This window comes from Scleropages formosus, unplaced genomic scaffold (assembly GCF_900964775.1).
Source record: "Scleropages formosus unplaced genomic scaffold, fSclFor1.1, whole genome shotgun sequence".
NCBI classification, from domain to species: domain Eukaryota; kingdom Metazoa; phylum Chordata; class Actinopteri; order Osteoglossiformes; family Osteoglossidae; genus Scleropages; species Scleropages formosus.
This window is the reverse complement of record NW_021641040.1, coordinates 58,109-81,785: the sequence shown is the minus strand read 5'-3', so window position 1 is coordinate 81,785 and position 23,677 is coordinate 58,109. Positions and strand designations below refer to the sequence as shown.

Sequence of the window (23,677 nt, the reverse complement as noted above, 5' to 3'; positions counted from 1 at the left end):
AGACTGTGGTACGTTATTTAAAAAGGAAAAAAAAAGACGTTTGCACTGAAAAACGTGTGTTCCTTAAAATTGTGGAAATTCCAGCAGAGCAGGATTAGAGCGGCTCTCTTCTTAAAACTGCTTCAATCAATCTATGTGTTACTTCTAACCACTATTCCTCCTGCTGCGAAGCGGTGTAGCTGTTTGGGTCCGAATTCTACAGTGGGCTTCTCTGTACTTTTCAGACTCAGAGCAGCAGAGCAGTGCCCCGTGGCGTGGAGGGGTTATCCAATAAGCAAGAGTAGGTTCCCCTCAGGGAAACAGTAGCTAATTGCTGATAGTAATATATATACAGTATGTATGTATGTATGTATATTTTACATCTTTTCGGTGTCTGCTTGCTGCACTTATTCTGATACTACGTGTACTCATATACAGTGATCTCCGTTACCTGCGGAGTTGCCCCGCGGCCCGAAAATATGAAATCTCGTGCCGTCCCGCCCGGGACGTGAATCATCCCTTTGTTCAGCGTATGCATGCTGTATAATAATCCGCTACCCGCCCGTTCGTCACTTAGTGGCGTCGCGGTTACCAGATGATCGACTGTTGCGGTATTGCAGTGCTTGTGTTCAAGTAACATAAGCTAAACTTAATTAAAAAAAAAAAAAAAATCTATACTTATTGCTTATGAGGACCTGGGCGTTGCTCCTTAGTTTTCCTTTCTGCTGGTGGAGAGAGTGGGACTCGGAATTACTGCTCTTACCAGAAAACCTGTGGCAAAACTGTAGAAATTATAGGCATTAACTGTACATTTAATAGATTGGAGTACAAAATTGCTGCCTGCTTTAACAAATTTGTGTGAAGCAAATCATTGCCAGATGTTCAGTGAGCAGGTGTATTGATGACAGATGTATTGTGAAAACGAAAGACCGGATCCTGCTATTTCGTGAAAGTGTGTAGAGCTGACAGTGAAGCATGTGTTCATGTCTACATGTTTGTCTCACTATATTGAGAGATGACTAACAGTCTCGCACTTAATGTCCTCTTTCAGAAATGGCGTGGTGGACTCTGGCAGTTCTGCTGCTGTCTCTCTCCATAGTCTGCTGTGCGGAATCCATCCAGGAGTTCACATCCAGCACCCTCATCAATAACGTGGTGCAGGACCCCCTCACAGGCCACATCTATGTGGGAGCCATCAATGCCATCTACCAATTGGACTCCTTGCTCAAGCAGGAGAAGAAAGTAGAGACTGGTCCCAAGAGGGACAGCCGCCACTGCACACCCCCCATCCAGTCCTGCCACGATGCCAAGATGACAGACAACACCAACAAGCTGTTGCTAGTGCACCCGTCTAACGGCTCGCTCATCGTGTGTGGAAGCCTCTTCAAGGGCATCTGCTCCCTGCGGAAACTCAGCAGCATTGACCACCTGATCTACTATAACGACAGCAAGGGTGAAAAGGCTTATGTGGTCAGCAGTGAGGAGACGGTGTCTGTAGTAGGAGTGATGTCAACCTTCACCAAAGAGAATGATACATTTGATGTGTTTGTCGTGGGGAAAGGCTACGGAAGCCAGGGCAACATGAAGCTTATCAGCACCCGCATCCTGCAGGACTTTGGCAATTGGGATGTGTTTGAGGACATTGTTGAGGCTCCTGCTGTTCAGGTCACCCCATTTGTCAAGAAGTACAGGCACAATTTTCGCTACTCATTCAAGGAAAGTGGCTTCATCTACTTCCTCTTCACCCGCACAAGAGGGGGGGCTACATAACAAAAACTTTACCTTCATCTCCCGCCTTTGTGAGGATGATCACCATTACTATTCCTACATGGAACTGCAGCTCAGCTGTGGCCCCAACAACATGTACAACAAGGCGCAGGCTGCCTTTGTCTCCTCCCCTGCGGAGGAACTGGCCCGAAACCTGAGCGCATCCGGTCAGTACGGCCAAGTGCGGTCGCAGGACAAGATTCTGTTCGTAGTGTCCAGCACCGATGAAGACAAGCCCCGTTCGGGGCTCTGCACGTACCCCCTGAGATATATCAACCAACGAATTATGGAAATCATCAGTGCCTGCTATACAAAAAATGGGAAAATTGGAAACAAAGTAGCTGTTGATTCTCCGTACACAACCTCAGCAAATCTATTATGTTCAGTATCAGTCCGTGTAAGTAGCGCTCCGTTTCAAACATGACATTAGCAATGTTTTCAGTAGTGTCTTGAGGTTCTGTAAAGTCGGAACAGTGAAATGGGATAGCTCACCTTAAGGTTTATTGTCTTTATTAGAATTTTCTAAAAGTGAAAACCTGAGTATCCCCTCTTGCACACTTGACAAAGTGATTGTATGAGGAAGCTGACGTTAAAGACTTCTCTCTCTGTGCCCATCAGCAAGACACGCTGACAAAGTACAAATGTAGTGCCGATTTCCTGCCTTCACCGCTGGCCAGCACACCAGGCTTTGCGCTGGCTGCCCAAGCTGTCCACACCACCAGAGGCCTGCTCATGGCTGTCGCCGTTGCTGTGGAGGCTGAGCGCACGGTGGCCTTTCTGGGAACCAGCAATGGGAAGGTGTACCACGTGAGTACAGCAGCAGAGGGTGTACGGTATCTGAGAGCAGTCCCAGGTACCACTGTGGTCAAACTCATTTTCATAGGAAAGAAAATGGTGTGAAACTAGAACACAGGTAAACTTCCAGGTACACCTGTCCAGCACACCAGAGGTGTACCGAACTGTCTCTGGACCCAGCTCTGGTGAGGCAGTGAACAAACACCTGCTATTCGACAGAAACCACAGGCATTTGTACGTCACCACAGGAAAAAAGGTACCGTCTTGGGAAGTGGACTGTATTTGTACTCTGTGTAAGACGCTTGATGCTGGATATCCTTGGCTCTGTGTCAGATCTCAATGGTACCAGTGGAGGAATGTGATATGATGAAGGACTGCAAGTCTTGCATGGACCTCAAGGATCCCTACTGTGGCTGGTGTGCCTTGGAGGGCAGGTAAGCACTCAGTTCACACCCAGTTAGCAGTGAGATATTCACTACTTTCTACACAACAGTTTGCTCCTACTGCTTTCTGCATGAATGGCTCCTTTGTCTAAGGCATAATAAATGCAGACAGTCCTATTTAACAACACGCCACATTTCACGTATCCATATTTTAATTGAATAAATGGTTTGATCAAAGTCATTGATGGAAAAAGTATGTGAACTTCTAAGGTAATGACATGCTGAAAAGAGGGTAATTGGAGTCTGCAGTCAATGCATTGGGTGTTCCAGTCGACTGAGGTGTGAGTTTGGCCTGCCCTGCCGTAAAAAGAAAATACACACGGTTTTTAGTACCTGCTCTTCACGGCACAATTCAGTTGAAATACAATAGCCTGATCAAGCCTACATAAGAAAAATACTGAACAAGAGCTGTGTTTGTGGGAGGTTACCATGGAAGAAAGCAGTGCTCTCCAGAAAGACATTACTGCCCATCTCACCTTTGCTGTCAGCCGGGTGTTCACAGCTGGAACAGCATTATGTGAACAGGTGAAACAAATCTGACCTTTTCTGGTAACTGTATACAGTATTATTTTTAGAGAAAGCCAAACACTGCATACCCACATCAGCAGCCAATCCTGTGATCTAAAAAAAGGGGTTTTCAAACTGGGGTCCGGAAGAGGGAGTTAGGGGGTCCGCGGAAAACTTGACAGAAAAAAATATTACAGTAATATAATTTTTTACGTAATCTACGTATAGTTTCGTGATTTATGAGTGATTCCTTGTAACGTGTTTATCCCAAAATGCTTTGCGCTCTTTACATTTTGCACTTTTGCGCACATGGCGCGTGCTAAGAAGCTGCGCACGACTGGCGAAGCCTTATTGTTACCAGATACTAAAGACATTGTCAGGGAGTTATTGGGAGAGGGAGCAGCACGAAAAGTAGAGTGCGTGCTTGTGTCAGACAATAACGCAGTGAGCAGATGCATAGGTGACATGGCCAACAATATTGCTTTGCAGCTTTTACAACAAGTGCAGGCCAACGAATACTGTGGCGCGCGGCGCTCTGGGTTCGGATGGGGCGAAAAAGGACGCGCAGGCAGCGTTCAGGAAGAACGTTTTACTAGAACACCGGCATACGGGGAAATGATGCTCGCGATCCGAGGATCCCATTTCCTCAAGAACCTGCACCTCATTTTATTTTTTTTTTCCTTTTCTTACGGATCAGAATGGGTCACCAGCCTACCCAAAGGTGTCTGACTCCACATACTGTCCAAAGCGACAGGAACTAATATCTCCATTCATCATTTCCGATAATTAAAATCTTTATTCAATAAATAAATCCTGAAAAACTGCCATGCCAAAAATAAAATTAAATAAAACAATAAGATCAATAAGTCCAACAAACATGAGAGAAAAAAAAAAAACGCATGGCAGAACCTTTAACACACTAAAAAAAAAAAAACCTGCACCTCAAGCCCGCCTTCCCAGCCTGCTTTTTTTTTTTTCAAACTTTATTTAATAAAGTTATCAATAATACATAGAACCAAAACAATACATTAAAATCCACAATCAAACAAATCCAACACCGTTTTCCTACAGTTGGTCAACAAAATCACAAAGCAACCATTACATAAAATACATTGTCAAGACAAAGTCTTTCCCATAACAATCCCCTTTCTGGCTTCAAAGAATATAACTGACCCCTGTCTTCCCCACACCAACATACCCAAAAGGACTGTCCCAGCCTGCTTAGCACCACCAGGTTGGTTCAGTTTGTTTGTTTTTTCTCCCCCCCCCCCCCCTCATTGGCAAACAGAGACACCCCTTTATTATCCCCTCAAGTCCCCCCCAAGGGTTGCACTCTTTATTCACATTTTCCCCATAATGCAACTATTTACAATAAATGCATTCCCTGCTGGAGGATGTGGTGGTGCAGCGTGTTTGGCTGGGTCTCGCTCTCTGGTGGGTCTGGGGTTTGAGTCCTGCTTGGGGTGCCTTCCAACTGACTGGAGTCCCATCCTGGCGGTGTTCCTTCCCCCTCCAGCCTTGCACCCTGTGTTGCTGGGTTAGGCTCTGGTTTGCCACGACCCCATTTTGGGCAAGCTGTTTCAGGCTGTGTGTATAAGTGAGAGAGAGTGAAAGAGACTTTTGGCTACAGCGAGTTGCCAAATAAAAGAAAATTACTGAAACAGCATTTCAGATGTGCATTTATTGTAATGTGAATTGTAATATGTCTTTACATTATAGAAAAGTCTTTACACATAAAAATATATTGTTGCCTTTATAATTTAGGCAAGGGAGTCCCTTGCACAGAATCATCATATTTGGGGGTCCTCGGGATTAAAAAAGATTGAAAACCCCTGATCTGAAACACAGAAGAAGTTTGGTCATGGCTGTGATCCGAAACGCAGGAGTAAATCAGTAACGGATTGGCTCGGACAGAAGCAGTTCCATATTTTACAATGATCAGAAGAGAGTCCTGACCTCAATCCCTCTGAAATGCTGTAGTGTGATCTCAAGCAGGCTGCTCATGCAGGACAAAAATATAGATGAACTGAAACATTTTCTTGTAGTGCAATGGGCCAAAATTCTTCCCTACTGTTGTAAAGGTAGAAGGGGTGTGGTGGTGCAGTGGGTTGGACCGCAGTCCTGCTCTCCGGTGGGTCTGGGGTTTAAGTCCCGCTTGGGGTGCCTTGTGGCGGACTGGCGTCCCGTCCTGGGTGTGTCCCCTTCCCCCTCCGGCCTTACGCCCTGTGTTGCCGGGTAGGCTCCGTGACCCCGTAAGGGACAAGCGGTTCTGAAAATGTGTGTGTGTGTTGTAAAGGTCTAATGTTTGAACTTATTGCCAATAAAGGACGTTCCACTCGATACAAAATATTTTTCACTTTTTTTTATTTCCATCAGTGACTGATTTTTTTAAACTGTTTGTTCAATAAAGATATCATCACATTGTACACATCATCTGAAACCACTTGTCCCATGCGGGGTTGCAGGGAGCCAGAGCCTAACCCAGTAGCACAGGGCATATGGCTGGAGGGCGGGAGACACACACCCGTCGCAAGGCACCCCAAGTGGGACTCGAACCCCAGACCTGCCGGAGAGCATGACCCGGTCAAACCCACTGCACCACCACACCCCCTCAATAAGGATATGGTCATGTAAAATGTGTGACGACGTCTATTAAAAGACTGATGAACATTGACTCTTAAGTACAGTTTGTTTCCTTCACCATATGCACCGGCCTTCATCACATAAGTAGCTGCATAAAACTTTACCAGAATATCGCCGATTTCTAGTCACCTTTCTTTTTTTTTGAGATGCATATAAACATTTATGTTACATTGCAGTGGTTCTGTAAAGGATTGATTCGAGCATGATCTTGAACAATTATGCCTTACATGAACTTAAGACATCATGGGTGAAGTGAGTCTGGAAGAGATGAGTTTTAAGACCCTTTTTAAATGTGGACAGAGATTCAGCAGTTCTGAGCGAGAGGGGGAGGTCATTCCACCACAACGGAGCCAGAACTGAGAACCACCTCGCTTTACCTTTCGTGCGTGGGAGCACCAAGCTGGCAGATGTGGAAGAGCATAGAAGTCTGGTTGGCGTGTAGCAGATGATCAAGTCTTGTAGATACCTGGGAGCAGTTCTATTGATGCATTTGTAGTCAATAACCAGGATCTTGAATTTGATGTGGGCAGCTATAGGAAGCCAGTGCAGAGAAACGAGTAGAGGAGATACATGGGAACGCTTCGGCAAGTCAAACACAACTCGCGCAGCAGCATTCTGTATCAGCTGTAGAGGTTTGGTGGCAGTAGCAGGAAGGCCAGGCAGGAGAGAGTTGCAGTATCCAGACAAGATGTCACCATGGCCTGGACAAGTAGTTGGGCAGAGTTGTTAAATTCCAAAGGTTCCCTGCCAAAGATTCTGTCTGTCTACTTACATCTTCACCTCATAGTTAAAAGCAATATTGAGAAGGTCTTGGAATCCACACTGTTGGAGTTGTGTAGACGGAAGGCTTTGGAAGTGGTTCGTACAGAGTGGGCTGGAGCAGTGGCTCATGGGTATCCTTTCTGCTGCAGGTGCACCAGGAAGTCTGACTGCAGGAAGGCAGAAGAGGAGAAGCACTGGCTGTGGAGTCCTCAGAACCAGTGTGTGGAAATAACATCTTTCCAGCCACCAAATCTGAGCTGCAAGAAGATGCAGAAGGTATGAGAGGTTGACTTTGCCTGTATCTCCTACGCCAAGGAACATACACTTTAGACCCTTGCCCAGATTTTACCAAAGGGCATGTTTTCAACATAGGAGAAGAGACATTGCCAGATACTGGAAAATTCTGCAGAAGAACCCCACAATGAGTATCTTATCATTTCCAGTTTTAGAATTTGCATCATGTCGTTCATCCAGTGCACATGGGAGAGACACACAGACACGCTATCTTTCTAACACTTTAAAATAAAGTCGAAGGTTACGGCGACTGCAGTTTTTTAGGATGTGGTTATTTGTATACGTACCTGAGTTTACATTAACTGGAGGTTTGTAAAGTACAGTTTTCCCCGTTTTAGGTTGTTGATATGTTTCCTCTTTTGTAAGAAATATGCAAACACTTCAGGGAGATTCACAATTAAAAGTGTTGCTAATCATTTAACTTGATTCATTTGACGTTGAAATTCATAAATTCCGCAGTTCCGACTGTTCAGATGATTTTTGAGCTATTTAATAGTTATGTTAATGTAAACTTTACTCCCACGAACTTGGATGTTTTATTTACTAACTGTGCTATGACACTGTTTGTAGAGCTGTTCAGAATAGCGCTGTTTACAGTGTGTAATGTCTTTTATTTCAATATTGTCTCCATATTCAGTTTGATCTTGGATCACATAGTGTGTGCATGTCAGAGGTCCTTGATCTGTGTGCTTTATTTGCAGGTTGACATCAACGTGGCTTCTCTCCCCAGCATTGGAGGGGATGACAGTCTGAAATGCATTTTTGGCAATTTTGAAAGTGAAGCGAAAGTGGGCGACTCAAAGGTCACTTGTGATCTGCCGAAAGTCACCGAGATTCCTGTCACTCCCAAAAATAAAGGTGAGTTTCCCAGCTGTGTGCCATGGTGCAACGGTGAGCAAAGTCATTGTAGCTTTTAAATACCTTTCCCGGAGAGGTCTTGCCGGCAGGCGACGTAACCCGTTGCTAACCCGTGTGCCTTCAGATTTCGTCCAAGTGGCCGCGAAGATCTTTGTGAATGACGAGGTGGAGTTGGCGTCCAGCTACTTCACCTTTTATAACTGCAGCGCAGCCGCGAGGCAGGCGGAGAACACACCGTGAGTGGCGGCGTCAGGGGGGGGCGGGTGCCTATTACAGCATAATGTCATGATGGCACTTCTTTGAAATCAGTCTCTGCTTTTGTCTTTCACTTTGACTGCATGGGCAAGAATTGTTCTTGAGGGGATTCTTGGAATATCTACAAACATCTATATATATATCCATCCATTATATTTACTTAGCAGACACTTGTCTCCAGAGCAACTGCTACTGAACTCTAGGTGGTGTTACAAGTCCACACACTTTGGACACCAAAGTGACTTACACTGCTAGGTACACTACTTACAAGGGCTCACTCATCCATACATCAGTGAAACACACTCTCTCTTCTTCTGTCACTCACACACTATGGAGGAACCTGAACAGTATGTCTTTGGACTGTGGGAGGAAACCCATGCAGACACAAGGAGAACGTGCAAACTCCACACAGGCTGAGTGGGGATCGAGCCCACACCCTCTCGCACCACCCAGGCACTGTGAGACAGCAGTGCTACTCATTGTGCCACCTGTTCGTTCATCCATCCATCCCTGTATCCATTTTACGGGGCAGCTGATAGCGTTGACTTTAGAGCTGCTGCCTTTGGATCCAAAGGTTCAGTACCGGTTCAGATCTCACCTGTTACACTCCTGTAATACCCTTGAGCAAGGTAATTGCTCCAATAAAATTACCCAGCTGTATAAATTGTAAATAGCTGTAAGTACCGTAACGTCGTAAGTTGCTTTGGAGAAAAGCGTCAGTTAAATGAATAAATGAAAATGTAAATCTGGATGGGGGTGTGGTGGCGCAGTGGGTTGGGCTGCAGTCCTGCTCTCTGGTGGGTCTGGGGTTCGAGTCCTGCTTAGGGTGCCTTGTGGCGGACTGGTGTCTTGTCCTGGGTGTGTCCCCCTCCCCTTCTGGCCTTACGCCCTGTGTTACTGGGTAGGTTCCGGTTCCCTGCGACCCTGTATGGGACAAGTGGTTCTGAAAGTGTGTGTAAATCTGGATGACTGGTCTCTGTTAATACTACAGGTTTTGGGAAGGAGAAGATCAGTCAAGACAGTATTAATGTTCTCACCTTGGTTGTTTGCGTTTGCTAACAGGTGCATGTCGTGTGTGGACAGCGAGTGGAGCTGCCAGTAGAACACTCAGGAATTCAACAGGGATGACTCCATGGGTGATCACATTATCAAACATAAAGAAGTAAGAAATGAGGCAGCAGCAGCATCTCACCTATTCCTGTCTGCCAGGTGTCTTAAAAATGAAAAAATGCCCTGTGTTTGACATTCGCAGGGAAGTAAGTGCCCAGTATTTGAGAATCCGACTCCGTCTCTCATTCCTGTGGGTTACGAAACCTCCATCGAGTTCACTGGAAAAAACCTCCGTGTTTATGAGGTGAAAGATTTTTCCTCATATCTACCTGTTGACTGTGATAAGTAATAAAATAATTTATCGTTGCCTTTTTTTTTTTTTTTTTAAAGTAGAGATTGCCTTAAAGATTATAGTGGATTCTGGGTTACACTGTTTGTCTACCTTATCTCTTCCAGGGCAGAGATTCAAGATTGGCACCGAGCTGATGGTGCCCACTGAGGAAATGGTCACTATAAAAGATTCAAACTACAGTTTAAAGGGATGCAAGGTCAGTGTTGGACCGAATTTCATTGCCTTGGTGTTCTGAGCGGCTCTGTTGCCCTTACCTTCGCTTGCGCCATGCTGACCAGAGCAGAGGGCCACACTAGCGCTGTGGAATACCACGGAGTAGCCTGTGGAGCAGCTTCCGAGCTCATCTCCTAGGTGTCTGGTTTGACATGCATAGATGAAAGCGCAAAGCAACCACCAAGTATGTGAGAGTCCCAGCTTTTCCTTCGCAAACAGTGTCCTGCAGCCAGGGATGTATTGTACTGCACAACGTGCCCCAGAACACCTTCCTTCTGTTGCCTGTATGGGAGGGAAGGAGGAGGGAGCGGAGCTGAGCTGCCAGTAAGTGCACCAGCTGTCCCTCAGGGCCTGGCCTTCTGCTCACTCGGTGGCTTTTGTGGCAAAAAAGGTTGTACCAAAGTAGTTTGATATTGTAGCAGCCCCTTATGAACACAGCAGACGTTCTGGGTTAATGTGCTTGGGTGCTGCTTGGCTCTCCTGTTTTTCAATATCTGTCAGTTAAAGAATTGTTTACTCACACAGTGGTGAACTATTTCTGATGGAAGACTTTCAGTCACATGTGGATGCCCAATGTGCTAGCAGCAGATGTGCAAGGGCTCATAGCTGAGCCTTAAAGACCCAGGTTCAAATCTCACCTCCTGCTGTTGTAGAACCTGTGAGCAAGCTACTTAATTGTTCCAGTAAAACTGCCCAACTGTATCAATGGGTACAATCAGTGTAAGCAGCTAAATGGTGTTTATGACTAACATTTAAATAACTATAATGGTAAATGTTTAAGTAACTACTGCTCTTTACTCAGGGTAAGTACCTTTCACTGGGGTACTACAGGTGGGATTCAAACCTGCAACCTTTGGGTCCAAAAACAGCAGCGCTAACCAGTATGCTACCAGCTGGCCTGTGTGTAAATGTCTAAATGGTAATGTAAGCGTTGATGCCTGGATAATAGATCATCGTAATATCAAGACCTCTCGGAATTTTTGCAGTTTGCAAGCACCAAATGTTAATGTTGCTTTTTCTTCGTTCCCAGGACCAGTTTGCCTATGATGAAACACGAACAGTTGACGTGCTCTTCTACATCAAGGACAGAAAGACACATAAGAAGATTGACAGCAAACTAAACGGTAGGCCTGACAGTCAGACGTGGACTGTTCGGACTGCAGCCGTGCGCACAGGGGATGGTAAAAACAATGAGTTGAACTGATTCTTATAACTGACTGTTCAGTTAAGAGACCTTGCGCATGGAAGTCGTCAAAAAATGAATGGAAATTGGTGTCGTGTGCGGTGTGCTGATGGTGGTGTCCACCCCTCACCTGCAGTGACGCTATACAATTGTGCTGTGGGCCGTGAGGACTGCAGCCTGTGCAAGAGTGCAGACCCCATGTACAGTTGTGTGTGGTGCGATAAAACCAAGTCCTGCGAGTATCGGAAAAGGTGTCCCGAGTGGTGAGCGGAGGAGGGACTGTCCCAACCCTGAAATCACTGATGTGAGTTTCTGGAGACGCTGCACCATGTTTTCTCTGTATCATACAAAAAATAGCACATTTATTACCTCCTGTCCTTTTATCTATCCAAGCAAATTAATAAATTTCCTTTTGGTCATAGCTAAAAACTGCCAGATCTCGTGTCTAACAGTTCACTTGGTGTCTAATCTCCTACCATGAATACTATTCTATATCCGATTTGTTAACAAATCATAAACACTTTTGGCAATCCTAATGCTGGCATTGGCTTATTTCTACCAAGGCAAAAGTAATCTGGTTATTTCTATTAGTGACACACCTGTCCCTTTGGAGCAGGATGGTAATGGTTTTATTAGAATGAATGGCTTTTTCCCTCACGAAAAATGCATGTACAAAACAAACATCTCACAAATACACAAATTTACCTTATCGTTTTTCTACCGAAAGTAATAACAAGAAGGGATAAACTCTGGCAAACATTTCCCCCCCCCACGGGCTCTCTAATCGTTACAAAATGCAGATAACCTGTCTGTACATTGTAAGTATGTATCTGAAGAGGAAATGCTCTTTTTTCAGATCATACCTCAGTATGGGCCTCTGAAAGGGGGGATTTCACACACACACACACACACACACACACACACACACACACACACACACACACATTTTCAGAACCGCTTGTCCCTTACGGGGTCATGGGGAACCGGAGCCTACCCGGCAACACAGGGCGTAAGGCCGGAGGGGGAAGGGGACACACCCAGGACGGGACGCCAGTCCGCCGCAAGGCACCCCAAGCAGGACTCAAACCCCAGACCCACCGGAGAGCAGGACTGCGGTCTAACCCACTGTGCCACCGCACCCCCCTGGGGGGATTTCAGTGACCATCAAAGGCTCCAACCTGGGTATCGTGAAAGAGGACATAGAGAGCATCAGAGTGGCCGGAGAGCCCTGCGTGCACCAGGAAGAGAAGTACTCCGTGTCCACCAGGTACAGCAGAGCACCCGGTCACCTGCACTTTTGCAAACAGGCATTGTTGGTTGCGCCGCAGCATTTCTGTAACTGCCGCTCCTCTTCCCTTCCTGCTTCAGCGTGGTGTGTGAGATCGGTGGAGTCCAACAGAAGCAGTCAGGGGTTGTGGAGGTGAAGGTGAAAGGAGGGAAAAGCGGGACGTCGAGTGTCATGTTCACATACAGGGTGAGAGCGTCACTGAGGCTGACGTAAACATACCGTCGTTCCCGTACCAGCTGTCGCCCCGGTCGCTGTCAGTCCGTGTCGAGAACTTGCTCACTTGTTCACTGCTGAGTACTTTGTGTCGTGTGGATTCATATTTCCAAAAAGTCCTGAAGGTTTTTTGTCCTACCAAACGCTTGTAGGATCCCAGACCCGAAAGGGTCCAGCCTAACCAAGGCCCACGGGCGGGAGGAACTCTTATCACAATAACAGGAACGGACCTGGAAACCGGTACCAAGGATGACGTCAGCATCACTGTCGGTGGGGTGGTGTGTATCATGTAAGTACTCTGTGCCCTGGAGACATGACACCAAGCCTTAGCGATGCTCTTCCGAGTCTGAGTTTCTGCAGTGCAATTCCCAGTTTGCTTCTGAGAAGAAGCGATGAGAGGTCACTGAGACACGAGATGTCTGTTGTCTTCGCACCTCTCTTTGCTGAACCCCAGTGTAAATTTCCACCACAAACTGCACCCACCGTTCCCGTCCACAGGGAGACGTTCCAGAAAAATATAACCTGCAAAACCGGAGAGTACACGGTACAGAAGGTCCCCTCTGATAACCTGACAGTGACAGTGAAGTACGGGAAGCACACCACGAAAGATGTGCCTACGCCGTTCAGGTTCTTTGAGAATCCTAAACTGGATCACCACTATCCAGACACAAGTTTTGTATGGTGAGTCTGTCCTCTACTTCTTTTTCCCTTCTTACTGGGAGAGTGAGAGAACTACACAATATGTAATCTTTTTGAAGCATTATGCTGGTAATGGACCACATTCCCATAGGTCTGGACTGAGCAGGAGATGTAATACTATGCTGTAATGAACCGTATTGTGTGACATCTTTTCAGTAGATTATACAGATCACTCATCACTAGGTGATGAACAATGGGTATGACTGGTGGCATTTTCTCACCTTAGCTCATCTCCTTGCTTTGTGCCAGCTTCATATGAGACAATGGTTGCTTTGGGTTCGACTTCCTATCCTTACCTACGGAGTTAAACATGCACGTGCTATATTCATATACGTGTCAAATCCTTGAGAAGAAAGCTGGTGTTTATTGATCATATTGTACAGATTTAGGGTGACATTAGTGTTGTGCTAATTTCAGTGGGGGGCGGATCATTTTTATCGTCGGCACCGGGTTTGACCTCGTCCAGAACACTGCCGTGAAAGTGGTGCCCTCCAGCGAGCAGTCAGGCGTCATCAGTCCACTGAAGGTTTGTGTCCGATGAAAGGCTTCTTACCAAAAGACCACTCCCAGTGTGCAGTGCCTGTCTTCTCTGCTTTTTGGAGCAGTAGGGGTTTTAAGTAATGGAGCACCTATAGCACCAGCATTCCACCAGTATTTTAATGTGTGTGTATACATTTGTTGTGGGTCAGGTAGGAGCCATGGACTCTACTCTGGTGTCTCTCTCAGTCTGATCCTTCCCTTGCAGTCTGAAGTGGAGGTAAAAGGCGAAAATGATGCAGTAATGCAGTTCTCCTCCCCGACGGTGAACGTGACCGATGGGATAGCGCCTCTCAGGACCTACATCGTCATGGACAACATTGAGCTTGAGCTCAAGCCTTTTGACTACCACCCGGATCCTACGTTTGAAGAGAACCAGAAAAGGGTTGTTTCAGAGAACAGCATCATATCTGTAACTGTAAATATAATCTTCTGTTGGCATTATTTAGGAGTAATTCCTGCAAAATTGTTTTATATTCACCAAACGTTTGCATACTGTTTTTGTTGTCTGTTTTAACATGTAAAATTACAGCTGAGAAAAGCAACGGTTACAGGTGATGTAATGTCCCCAGTTTTCTTGATGAAACCCAATTGATACAGTACTTCTGAAATACAATAAATTCTCTTTCTCAGTATTAGAGCTTTTGCAGTTCACACAGAACAGTGTGGCTAAGCCATCTTCTTGTCTCTCGCACCCAAGGGTAAAGGTTTCGCCAAAGCAATGACAGCCCAAGAAGCAGAAGCCTTTGTGGGAGACGTCTCTTGTGGGGTCAGCATCTTACAGGATGACATGCTCTTCCTGGACTGGACCCAACCAACATCTTGCTTCAAGAGGCCCAAGAGAGACACAAAGGCAGATTTGCTGGAACTTAAGGTAAGGCACTGTGCTGTGCAGAGAAGGATTCCTGAATTGAAGCTTGAAGAGGAGAAAAGGCTACTCAGCTTTACTGAAGTTGCTAAATAAAACTACAGCTTTAGTGGAGTTGCCTGAATGCCTATGGTTTAATTCTACTCCAACTGTATCGTTTCTGCTTCCTTCAGATTAAGTTCGGCCATGGGCAGTGGATTGTAGGCTCAGTGGAGTATGAAAAGAAGACTGAGGCATCCTGGACATCTCCCCTGGACATCATAATTCCTGAAGTGATTGCCCCGATGGTGGGGATCACCATAATCATAATCATAGCCTCAGTGTGCTGCTACAGGTAAGTGACTTTGTTTTAAACCTCAGAGCATGAATTCCAAATTTGGAACATTGCTGCTCGTATGCCCTTCAACTGCTACACCCCAGCAGGCCCCTTCGCTTGTCTACTTCTGCTCGCTTGGTGGTCCCGCGCACGAAAGGTAAAGCTTGGAGATTCTCTGTTCTGGGTCATATCTTATAATATTTTAAAAAAAAAATGGTGGGAGGGTATCGGGATTTGTCTGTCCTGTGTTTTATGCACCTATTCGAATGATGAACCTCGGTGCAGCAAGTGGTAGGTAACAAACTAGGTTTGCTTGAGACTTTCATGTCTGCAGCTATGTCTCCTTCTCTCAATGCAATGCATAAATTGTACTTTTGCTGATGTATGTCGCTTTGGACAAAAGCGTCTACTACATGAATAAATGTAAATGTAATGTCAACTGAGAGAACATAAGTTATCACACATCCTGAGTTTTCTTTAAAAAAAAATAAAGATAAAACTGTGGGTAGGGAGTTACATAACACCGTTACTCAGTGTATGAATTTTATTGCTTCTTCTTTTGAGGCAATTTTGTAATTTGATCATTTCCATGCGTGTGCACAGGAAGCAAGCTGAGAGAGAATATGAGAAACTGAGGCAGCAGCTCGAGAACCTGGAGGGGAGCGTTCGTGACCGCTGCAAGAAGGAGTTCACAGGTCTTTTCCATAACTAATATTCTGCTCATCTGCAGTCTTTACTCTGGCTCTTACCACTTGCAAGAGCCCTTTAATCTACAGTTGCACAATCCCCTGTATAGCGCATGTAAAGTTTTATTCCTAACCCTTTTCAGAGCTCATGATTGAAATGGAGGACCACACCAGTGACCTCAGTGAACCCTGTATCCCCTTCCTGGACTACAAGACCTACACAGACCGCGTTTTCTTCCTGCCTTTCAAGAACAGCGCCAGTGACGTGATGATCACTGGCAAGCTGGACATTCCTGAGGCGAGGAGGGCCACAGTGACGCAGGCCCTCAACCAGTTCCTCAACCTGCTGAATAGCAAGCCTTTCCTTCTCAGTGTAGGTCCTGACATCAGTGCAGCTCCCAAAACCTTTCCTTATTGTCACAAGTGCCTAAAAACTGCATATTTGTGTCTTTTCCCATCTGTTCTTTGCTGCTCCAGTTCTTTTTTAATGTGAAATTAATACAATCCTCACAATCATCACTGGGGAGTGCAGTGGCACAGCGGCCTTGGCCAGGTCCCGCTCTCTGGCAGGTCTGGGATTCGAGTGTGCTCTTGTCATTCAATGGGTGACTCCTGGGCTGTGGGTTTATGTGCGAGTTCAAATTCAAATGTCTGTGTGGAGTTCATACGTTTCCCCTGTGTTTGAAAGAGAGGGGGCTCGGGGTGCCTTGCGATGGACTGGCGTCCCGTCCTGGGTATGTCCCCTCCCCCTCCAGCCTTGCGCCCTGTGTTGCCGGGTTAGGCTCCGGTTTGCCGTGACCCCTGTTGGGATAAGTGATTTCAGCCTGTGTGTGATCACAATCATCAGACTGGCTTTCACAGCATAAAAGTTAATGGATTTTATGTGTTTTCCAGCTTGTATAGCACACAATTTAGAATGATATATGAGGTGTATAGCAGATCGTGCCTTTGTCAGTTCATCCGCACCTTAGAGGGGCATCCTGACTTCAATGCCCGGTCAAAGGGCTACTTTGCCTCTCTGCTGACGGTGGCGCTTCACAGCAAGTTGGACTACTACACAGACATCATGAGGACACTCCTGTTAGAACTCATGGAACAATATGCCCGGAGCAAGAACCCCAAGCTCATGCTGCACAGGTGAGGTGTATAAGACCAGCGTATCTTTAAGGTGTCTCAGAACGGCCCTTTTTTTTTTTGTAAATAATGTGATCTTCCCCTGCCCACTTTAAAAAAAGTAATTTCTCTGCCCCTTACTTGTAGGTCAGAGACGGTGGTGGAGAAAATGCTGTGCAACTGGATGTCTATCTGTCTCTATCAGTTCTTGAAGGTATCATCTTTTGTGACACAAAATTAATCTCATTTGATTCCACTCTGTGGATTAATCTTATTTTCTACTGGTTCAGATCTTTGTTTGAACAAAATGAAGGTTTTTGCTTTAGTGACAGGGAACGGTTTTGTTCTGAAAGAAGCTTGATGGTGAATTCTTGTGCGGGCAGGACTCGGCAGGAGAGCCTTTGTACAAGCTGTTCAAAGCCGTCAAACACCAAGTGGAGAAAGGCCCAGTGGATGCTGTCATGAAAAAGGCCAAGTACACGCTGAATGACACTGACCTGCTGGGGGACGACGTGGAGTACTGTATGCTGGTGAGTATTATGTAGGCTGAACCCGATCACACGTCGGCAGTCGCTTGGGGTATGAATGCTTCATTTTGAAAGGATTATCTGTGGTGCTAAATGAACTCCAAGAAATGGGAAGAAGACAATACCGGTGGACACTTTCGTGATCAGCAGAATCCTTGTGATCTATGACAGTTTTGAAGATGCATGTTAAATCTACAGTGTGGGAACTGGATGCATGCACAGAAGGCCAAGTGCTAACCGCCCTTTTCGCCTTAGACTCTGCAGGTCCTCGTTCACGGGGAAGGGCCAGGTGTCACTTTGGTCAAGGTACTCAACTGTGACACCATCTCCCAAGTGAAGGAGAAGATCCTTGAGCAAGTGTACAAAAATGTGCCCTATTCTCAGAGGCCCAAGGTGGAAAGCGTCACTCTCGGTAAGGACCAACTGAGCTGGAGCACAGTTGCATAATATAACGATTCATGACATGAATTGTTTATTACTGAAGTAGGTATGACATTATTTCTGTTTTATAGGCAAGGGTTTCCTTGCTTGGATTGCACCAGTCTGCATATGATTGGGATATAAAATGAATGTTGAAATAGTCTTTCTGCTCTGTAGAATCTGCTGGGCAGATTCTGTCGGACCTTGACTTGACATCGCAAAAGGAGGGCAGATGGAAGCGCATGAACACTTTGGCCCACTATGACGTGAGTTACAGCTTAAGAAATGGACGCATCGATTCTAACGGTACAGGTTGAGTCACGGCTTGCCCCTTACGTGGTGACCAAATGTCTGTGTCGTGTCTGCTCCAGACCTGAAATCTGTCAGACTGTATCCAGCTCGGGCTGAACACAGTTCTTGTGTTTCAGGTGCGAGACAACGCCACTCTCGTCCTGTCTAGGGTCCTGCATCCTCTGCAGTCTTATGACCAGCACCAGGACAGTCATGAAGAGAGTGAGTGGTGCTCCTGTACTACTTCTTGCCTTCCGTAGTGTTCCCATGGTCTTGCTGACAACCCTACTCTACCTACTCCTTCAGGAAATGCTCTGCTTGAAGAGGACAAGGTGTTCCACCTGGTGCGGCCAGCAGAGGAGGTGGATGAGGTCAAATCCAAGAGGGGCAACATGAAGGACAAGTCGATGACCAAAGCCATCACAGAGCTTTATTTGATGCGGTTGCTGTCTGTCAAGGTTGGTTTGTTAATAGCCTGCTGCAGTTAGAATGCTAAATACACTGGGCTGGTGAAGCCTACAATACATTAATATGCAGCAATTTGGTTGTGCATTGCTAAGAATCCAATCATACTTCTAGATTCTAGCCCTGAATATGTAAAAGATAGTTCTAATAATTAAATCTGTATTTGGAATGCAAAGTGAAATATTTGGATTAGTATTTGGATATCATATTGTGACACGCAGCGCCGTGGGCTTGGTTGGGGCGAAGAAGGACGCAGAGGTACCGTTCATCTCGAACATTTTATTGAACACCGGCACCAGGGACCCCGTTTCCTCCAGGACCTGCGCGTCTCGCCAGCCTTCCCACCCTGCTTAGCACCCCCAGGCTCACTCCTCTTTCTCCCCTGGCAGACGCAATCAGCCCCTTATATCCCCCGCACGTCACCAAACGCTAACCCATGACAATAAGCATATTTCCCCCTCAAAACTGTAACGCAGGTCATTACAATATATTTATCAGATTTCATGACAGAAATACAGGATTGCTATGCTTTTGAAAACGGCTCCTCCTCACCTGGACTTGCTTACATATGCGCAAATGTGTTTGTTTCAGGGCACTCTACAACAGTTTGTGGACGACTTCTTCCGCAGTGTCCTCTGTTCATTCGTTGGGCCCCCAGCAGTCAAGTACTTTTTTGACTTCCTGGACGAACAGGCACAGAAGCACGACAACGTGGATGACCAGACCATTGACATCTGGAAGACCAGCAGGTAGAGTGCTCTTGCCGTCTCTGGCAGAGAGAATTCCCGAGAAAGCAGCGCTGGAGCTGTCAGTTTTCAGAGACAAATGCTTCACGGTGAGGGGAGGCGCAAGGGCGTGGGGGTACTGCTTGGGGTTTCTTGCGACAGACTGGCATCCCGTCTTGGGTGTGTCCCCTCCAGCCCTGCGCCCTGTGTTGCCGGATTTGACTCCGGCTCGCCGCAACCCTGCTCGGGACGAGCAGCTTCAGACAGTGCGTGTGCGTGCTTGACACTGTATTTTTCGTTTAAAATTCCTACTGAGAGCTCCGTACACACTGGATACGTTGATGTGGAATTTATACCGCAGTAAACCATCTGCGTCATATACATTTATCTTTGATTGACAGGTTCTTCTGGCAGCATAGACTAGAAGTGTTGGTATTGTGAGAATGAGTGATGAACAGTGTAATTACAACACTTTTGGCTTACTGATGAATTTGTGTACTATTACATGCTGAACAGACAGCATAATTATGTCCCCTGCTAATTTATTAAATCCACTTCTTTCTGTTCATTTGTTTGGAACATCTCTCTGGGTATTAAATCAGAGATGAATTCCAAACTTATTTGGCTCAGATGCCTCAACTCTTAAATAAATCTGGGGGAAGAAGTGTCTATTTTCTGCATTTTTAAAATTAATCTGCAACATAATAATGCATTTGTATGATCCCTGTATCGTGTGCCTCGGTACTCAGTTGATAAGGCAAAGTGAATTGCAGCCAGATTCTAACTCTGATTAATTGTGGGAGTATTCATTGGGACATATGAGAGCTGAGAACAGGAATAACATGCAGAAACAGGGTTAAAGATGAGGCCACAGTTATATTTGCATGGAATGAGTGTGAGTGCTAGTGTGTGTTTCTTGAAAAGGCTTGTGTCTCCACAGCTTGCCTTTGAGGTTCTGGGTGAACATCCTGAGGAACCCCCACTTCATCTTCGACATTCACGTGAACGAAGTGGTGGACGCCTCCTTGTTTGTTATTGTCCAGACCTTCATGGATGCCTGCACCAAGAGCGAGCGCAAGTTGAGCAGGGTGAGCCTGGGAGCGCCTTGACATTACCCCATTGTTGATGTTAAGCAAAGGGAAGGATCCATGAGCCAGGACTTCATTTTTTTCTCCAGCCCATGATCCCTCTGTAACCATTTTCCTTTTGCTTTATTCCTTACAGGATTCCCCGAATCACAAATTACTCTATGCAAAGGAAATCTCCACATACAAGAAGATGGTGGAGGAGTAAGTATTGTCAGGGCTACCACTTGGTAATCTCACCATTTCCTACCATCTGCAAAAATCCCTTTGCCTTTAATCAAGATGACCTGTCTCGGCTTGTATTTGTCCATAGTTACTACAAGGGCATCAGGGAGATGGTGCCCGTCAGCAACCAGCATATGAACACCCACTTAGCGAAGGTGTCACGGGTGAGTGAGTCTTCCACTATTGCCCTTGTACTTACATTTACATTTATTCATTTAGCAGACGCTTTTCTCCAAAGTGACATACATCTCAGCAAAAATACAATTTGTGCGTTACATTAAGAGAAGGAGACATGGCTGTAGACATGTAATTAAGTAAACCTAGTTTGTTACTATCCACTTGATGCACCGATGTTCATCGCTCACGTAAGTGCAGAATAGATACTTCTGTGAGGTTGTGATGTTATGTCTTATGTGGACGCAGTGAGGAGCCAGAAGATCTTACCTTCAAAGGGGGTGTAGATATGGCTGCTTCGGCTGGTTTTGGTCAGTCCTAGAAGTTCCTTACTTCAAGTTGTTCTTTGTCTCGCAGTCTCACACAGACAAACTCAGCACCCAGGTGGCTCTGCATCAGCTGTACCAGTATGCAAACAAGTACTATGATGTGGTATGTGACTCACTCTCCCTTTCCTGTCAGACACATATGAACACAAGGATCTGAGATCGAACACGACGCTGTGCATCTTCTCTAACGGAATCTGTTCTTGCCTTCCTTCCAGATCATCACCTCCTTTGACGAGGACCCCGCTGCCCAGAATAAACAGCTTGCTCTGAGACTGCAGCAGATAGTGGCTGTACTGGAGAACAAAGTGACAGACCCCTAACCTCTGTAGGAGGGCGGGGGCCGGTTTTGGTACTGTGGGGCCAGAAATTAAAGCGGAGTTTATTTCATATGGCCTGAGTCCTGAGTGGAATAGCAAAGACGTGGGGAAGGGAAGGAATGGGGCTGTTCCGAGGAAGCTCCCCCCCCCATCTTAAATGTTTGTTGTGTCTGAAACGGTGTCACAATTCCCTAACGGTTCTCAAAGTCGATCCCCCTCCCTGTGCTGGTCCAGATCATACAACACGTGCCAAGGGGCCGAGGGATCTGCAGGAGACACCACACCAGACGTTCTCAATGATGAGACATGTGACCATTGCAGCCCGGCCTTTGAAATAAGCCCTTCCTTAATTGCAGGCTTTATCTGTTCAGCTGTTGTTAGTTGTTGTTGTTCAGTTAAATGTTCAATTTCTTCCAGTATAAAAAAAGTTTAAGAATAGTACAGAATATTAGAATAAGATTAAGAATTAAGTTTATAGTTTTTATTGTGCATTTTTTACCCAGAAAGCCTTATATATTTACATTTTTTGTTTTTGATATGTCATATTTTTGTGCCTGATAAATGTTCTCCAGTTGTTCAATGATGGGAAGGATGGGACCTCTGTTTTGAAGTGAGATATAAAGTTAAGGGTCTGGAATCTGTGTATTGGACCGCCAGTGACCAATGTGTTCATTTCCTTGCCTGTTGGGCCTTCTTGTCCTCATCCCCTGTACAAGGGGGTTGTGCAGAAAACAGCACTGCAGCATGGGAGAGCACATATCGCAGTTAATCATACTGTCATAAGAGGCACCTCTGTCACTCTGCGGACACCCCCATCTCTCATTTTTGGTGGAGTAGATGTATCTATTCATGATTAGATCTCACTTTTTTATTGTTACTTTATCATTATTATCTTTGCGACAGCTGTTGTTGCTCTCGGCTCTTTTTCCAATGTCTACTTCAAAGTTTAAAGGAGTCATACTGACATTCTGAAAAATGTTAGAAGTCTTTCACATTGTCACCAGCCTGTTTCGGTATGAGCCATATCCTTTCTGATGACGATGACATACTTAGTTCTGTTTTTCTCTGACTAAATGCTTGTAAATTGTTGCATTTCTAATCTTCAGTAAACTGGTACCGTAAAATGTATGATTACTAACCAATTATTTTACTGAGTCTTGTGAATCAGGTAGCTCTTACCAGGTGATTTGGTGCGGTTCCCTGTCTACCCTTTAGTCTCTCTCGACTGCTGTTGCCCAGGTCTCAGTGCTGGGCCCCTTACTCTTCTCTATCCACATGTTCTCCCTTGGCTGTCATCGAGTCTCATTGACTCTCCCATCAGTCCTATGTCAATGATATCCAGCTCTGACTCAAGTATGTTCTTCTTTCAGCTCACTGAAGGCATAACCTAGTCCAGCAGATACATCCTGCACAACTTCAGCTGAATAAACATTTGGCTTACAACACACTCTATGCAGCTTCTTCCTGGTCCAGGCCATTGTAATATCCTACCTACACTACTGCATATCCCTTGTGTCTGCTCTTCTGGCCTCTACCAGCGAGCCTCTCCAGCTGATCAAGAACCCCTGCATGAATTGTATTTGACTTGCCAAGGTATTCCCATGAATCGTTCTTTGTCGTTCTCTGTTGGCTTCCTGTAGCTGCTGGGTTCAAGTTTAAATCTCTGGTGCTTGCCTACAAGACCATCAGTGGATTTGCTCCCAGATACCTCAAGAACATGATCACTTTCAATAGCACAGCTAGATTCTTATGCTTCTCCAACTCTAGCCACTTCATAGTCCTGCCAGGAAAAGTCCAAAATCAGAAGTCTAAAGGTTCTTTGTCTGTGTATCAATATGGTGGAATTAACTTTTTTTCTCTCCCTCAAGATCTAGGGAGTCACTCCACAAAATCCATCTCTTCCAGATCCATTTCTCTACTAATTTTATTTGCTCCAGAAATGTGGACATTTTTAAAAAAATGTACTCCCCAAATTCTTTACACAACTCTTTGTGTAATGTATGCTTGCAGAAATGGTATTGGACTAAATGGCTATGAGTTTTACCTCACTTTGTTTTTTTGGCTGTGGAGAATAACTTTCTCTGTAGATTTGTTTGATCGTACCGTCTTAAGAAACAGGAAGGTGCAGGGTTTTTGGTGGCTTATCTGCCATCCCCGCAGGGTGATGCAGAGATTTTGTTTCAAATTGTTTTATACCAGATAGTCCAGAATAGGCTTTTCCTTGAAGACGTCGGCACCCCCTGGGGAGGGCGAGAGACCATCACTGGCAGTGAGGATGATGGCTGGAAGGATACAGGC

The 23,677-nt window shown here is 45.7% G+C and overlaps 1 pseudogene; it reads left to right on the top strand.

The window, feature by feature from the left end:
• The first annotated feature begins 568 nt into the window (after positions 1–568).
• LOC114909707 (plexin-B2-like) lies at positions 569–22,501 on the top strand (annotated as a pseudogene).
• The last annotated feature ends 1,176 nt before the right edge of the window (positions 22,502–23,677 follow it).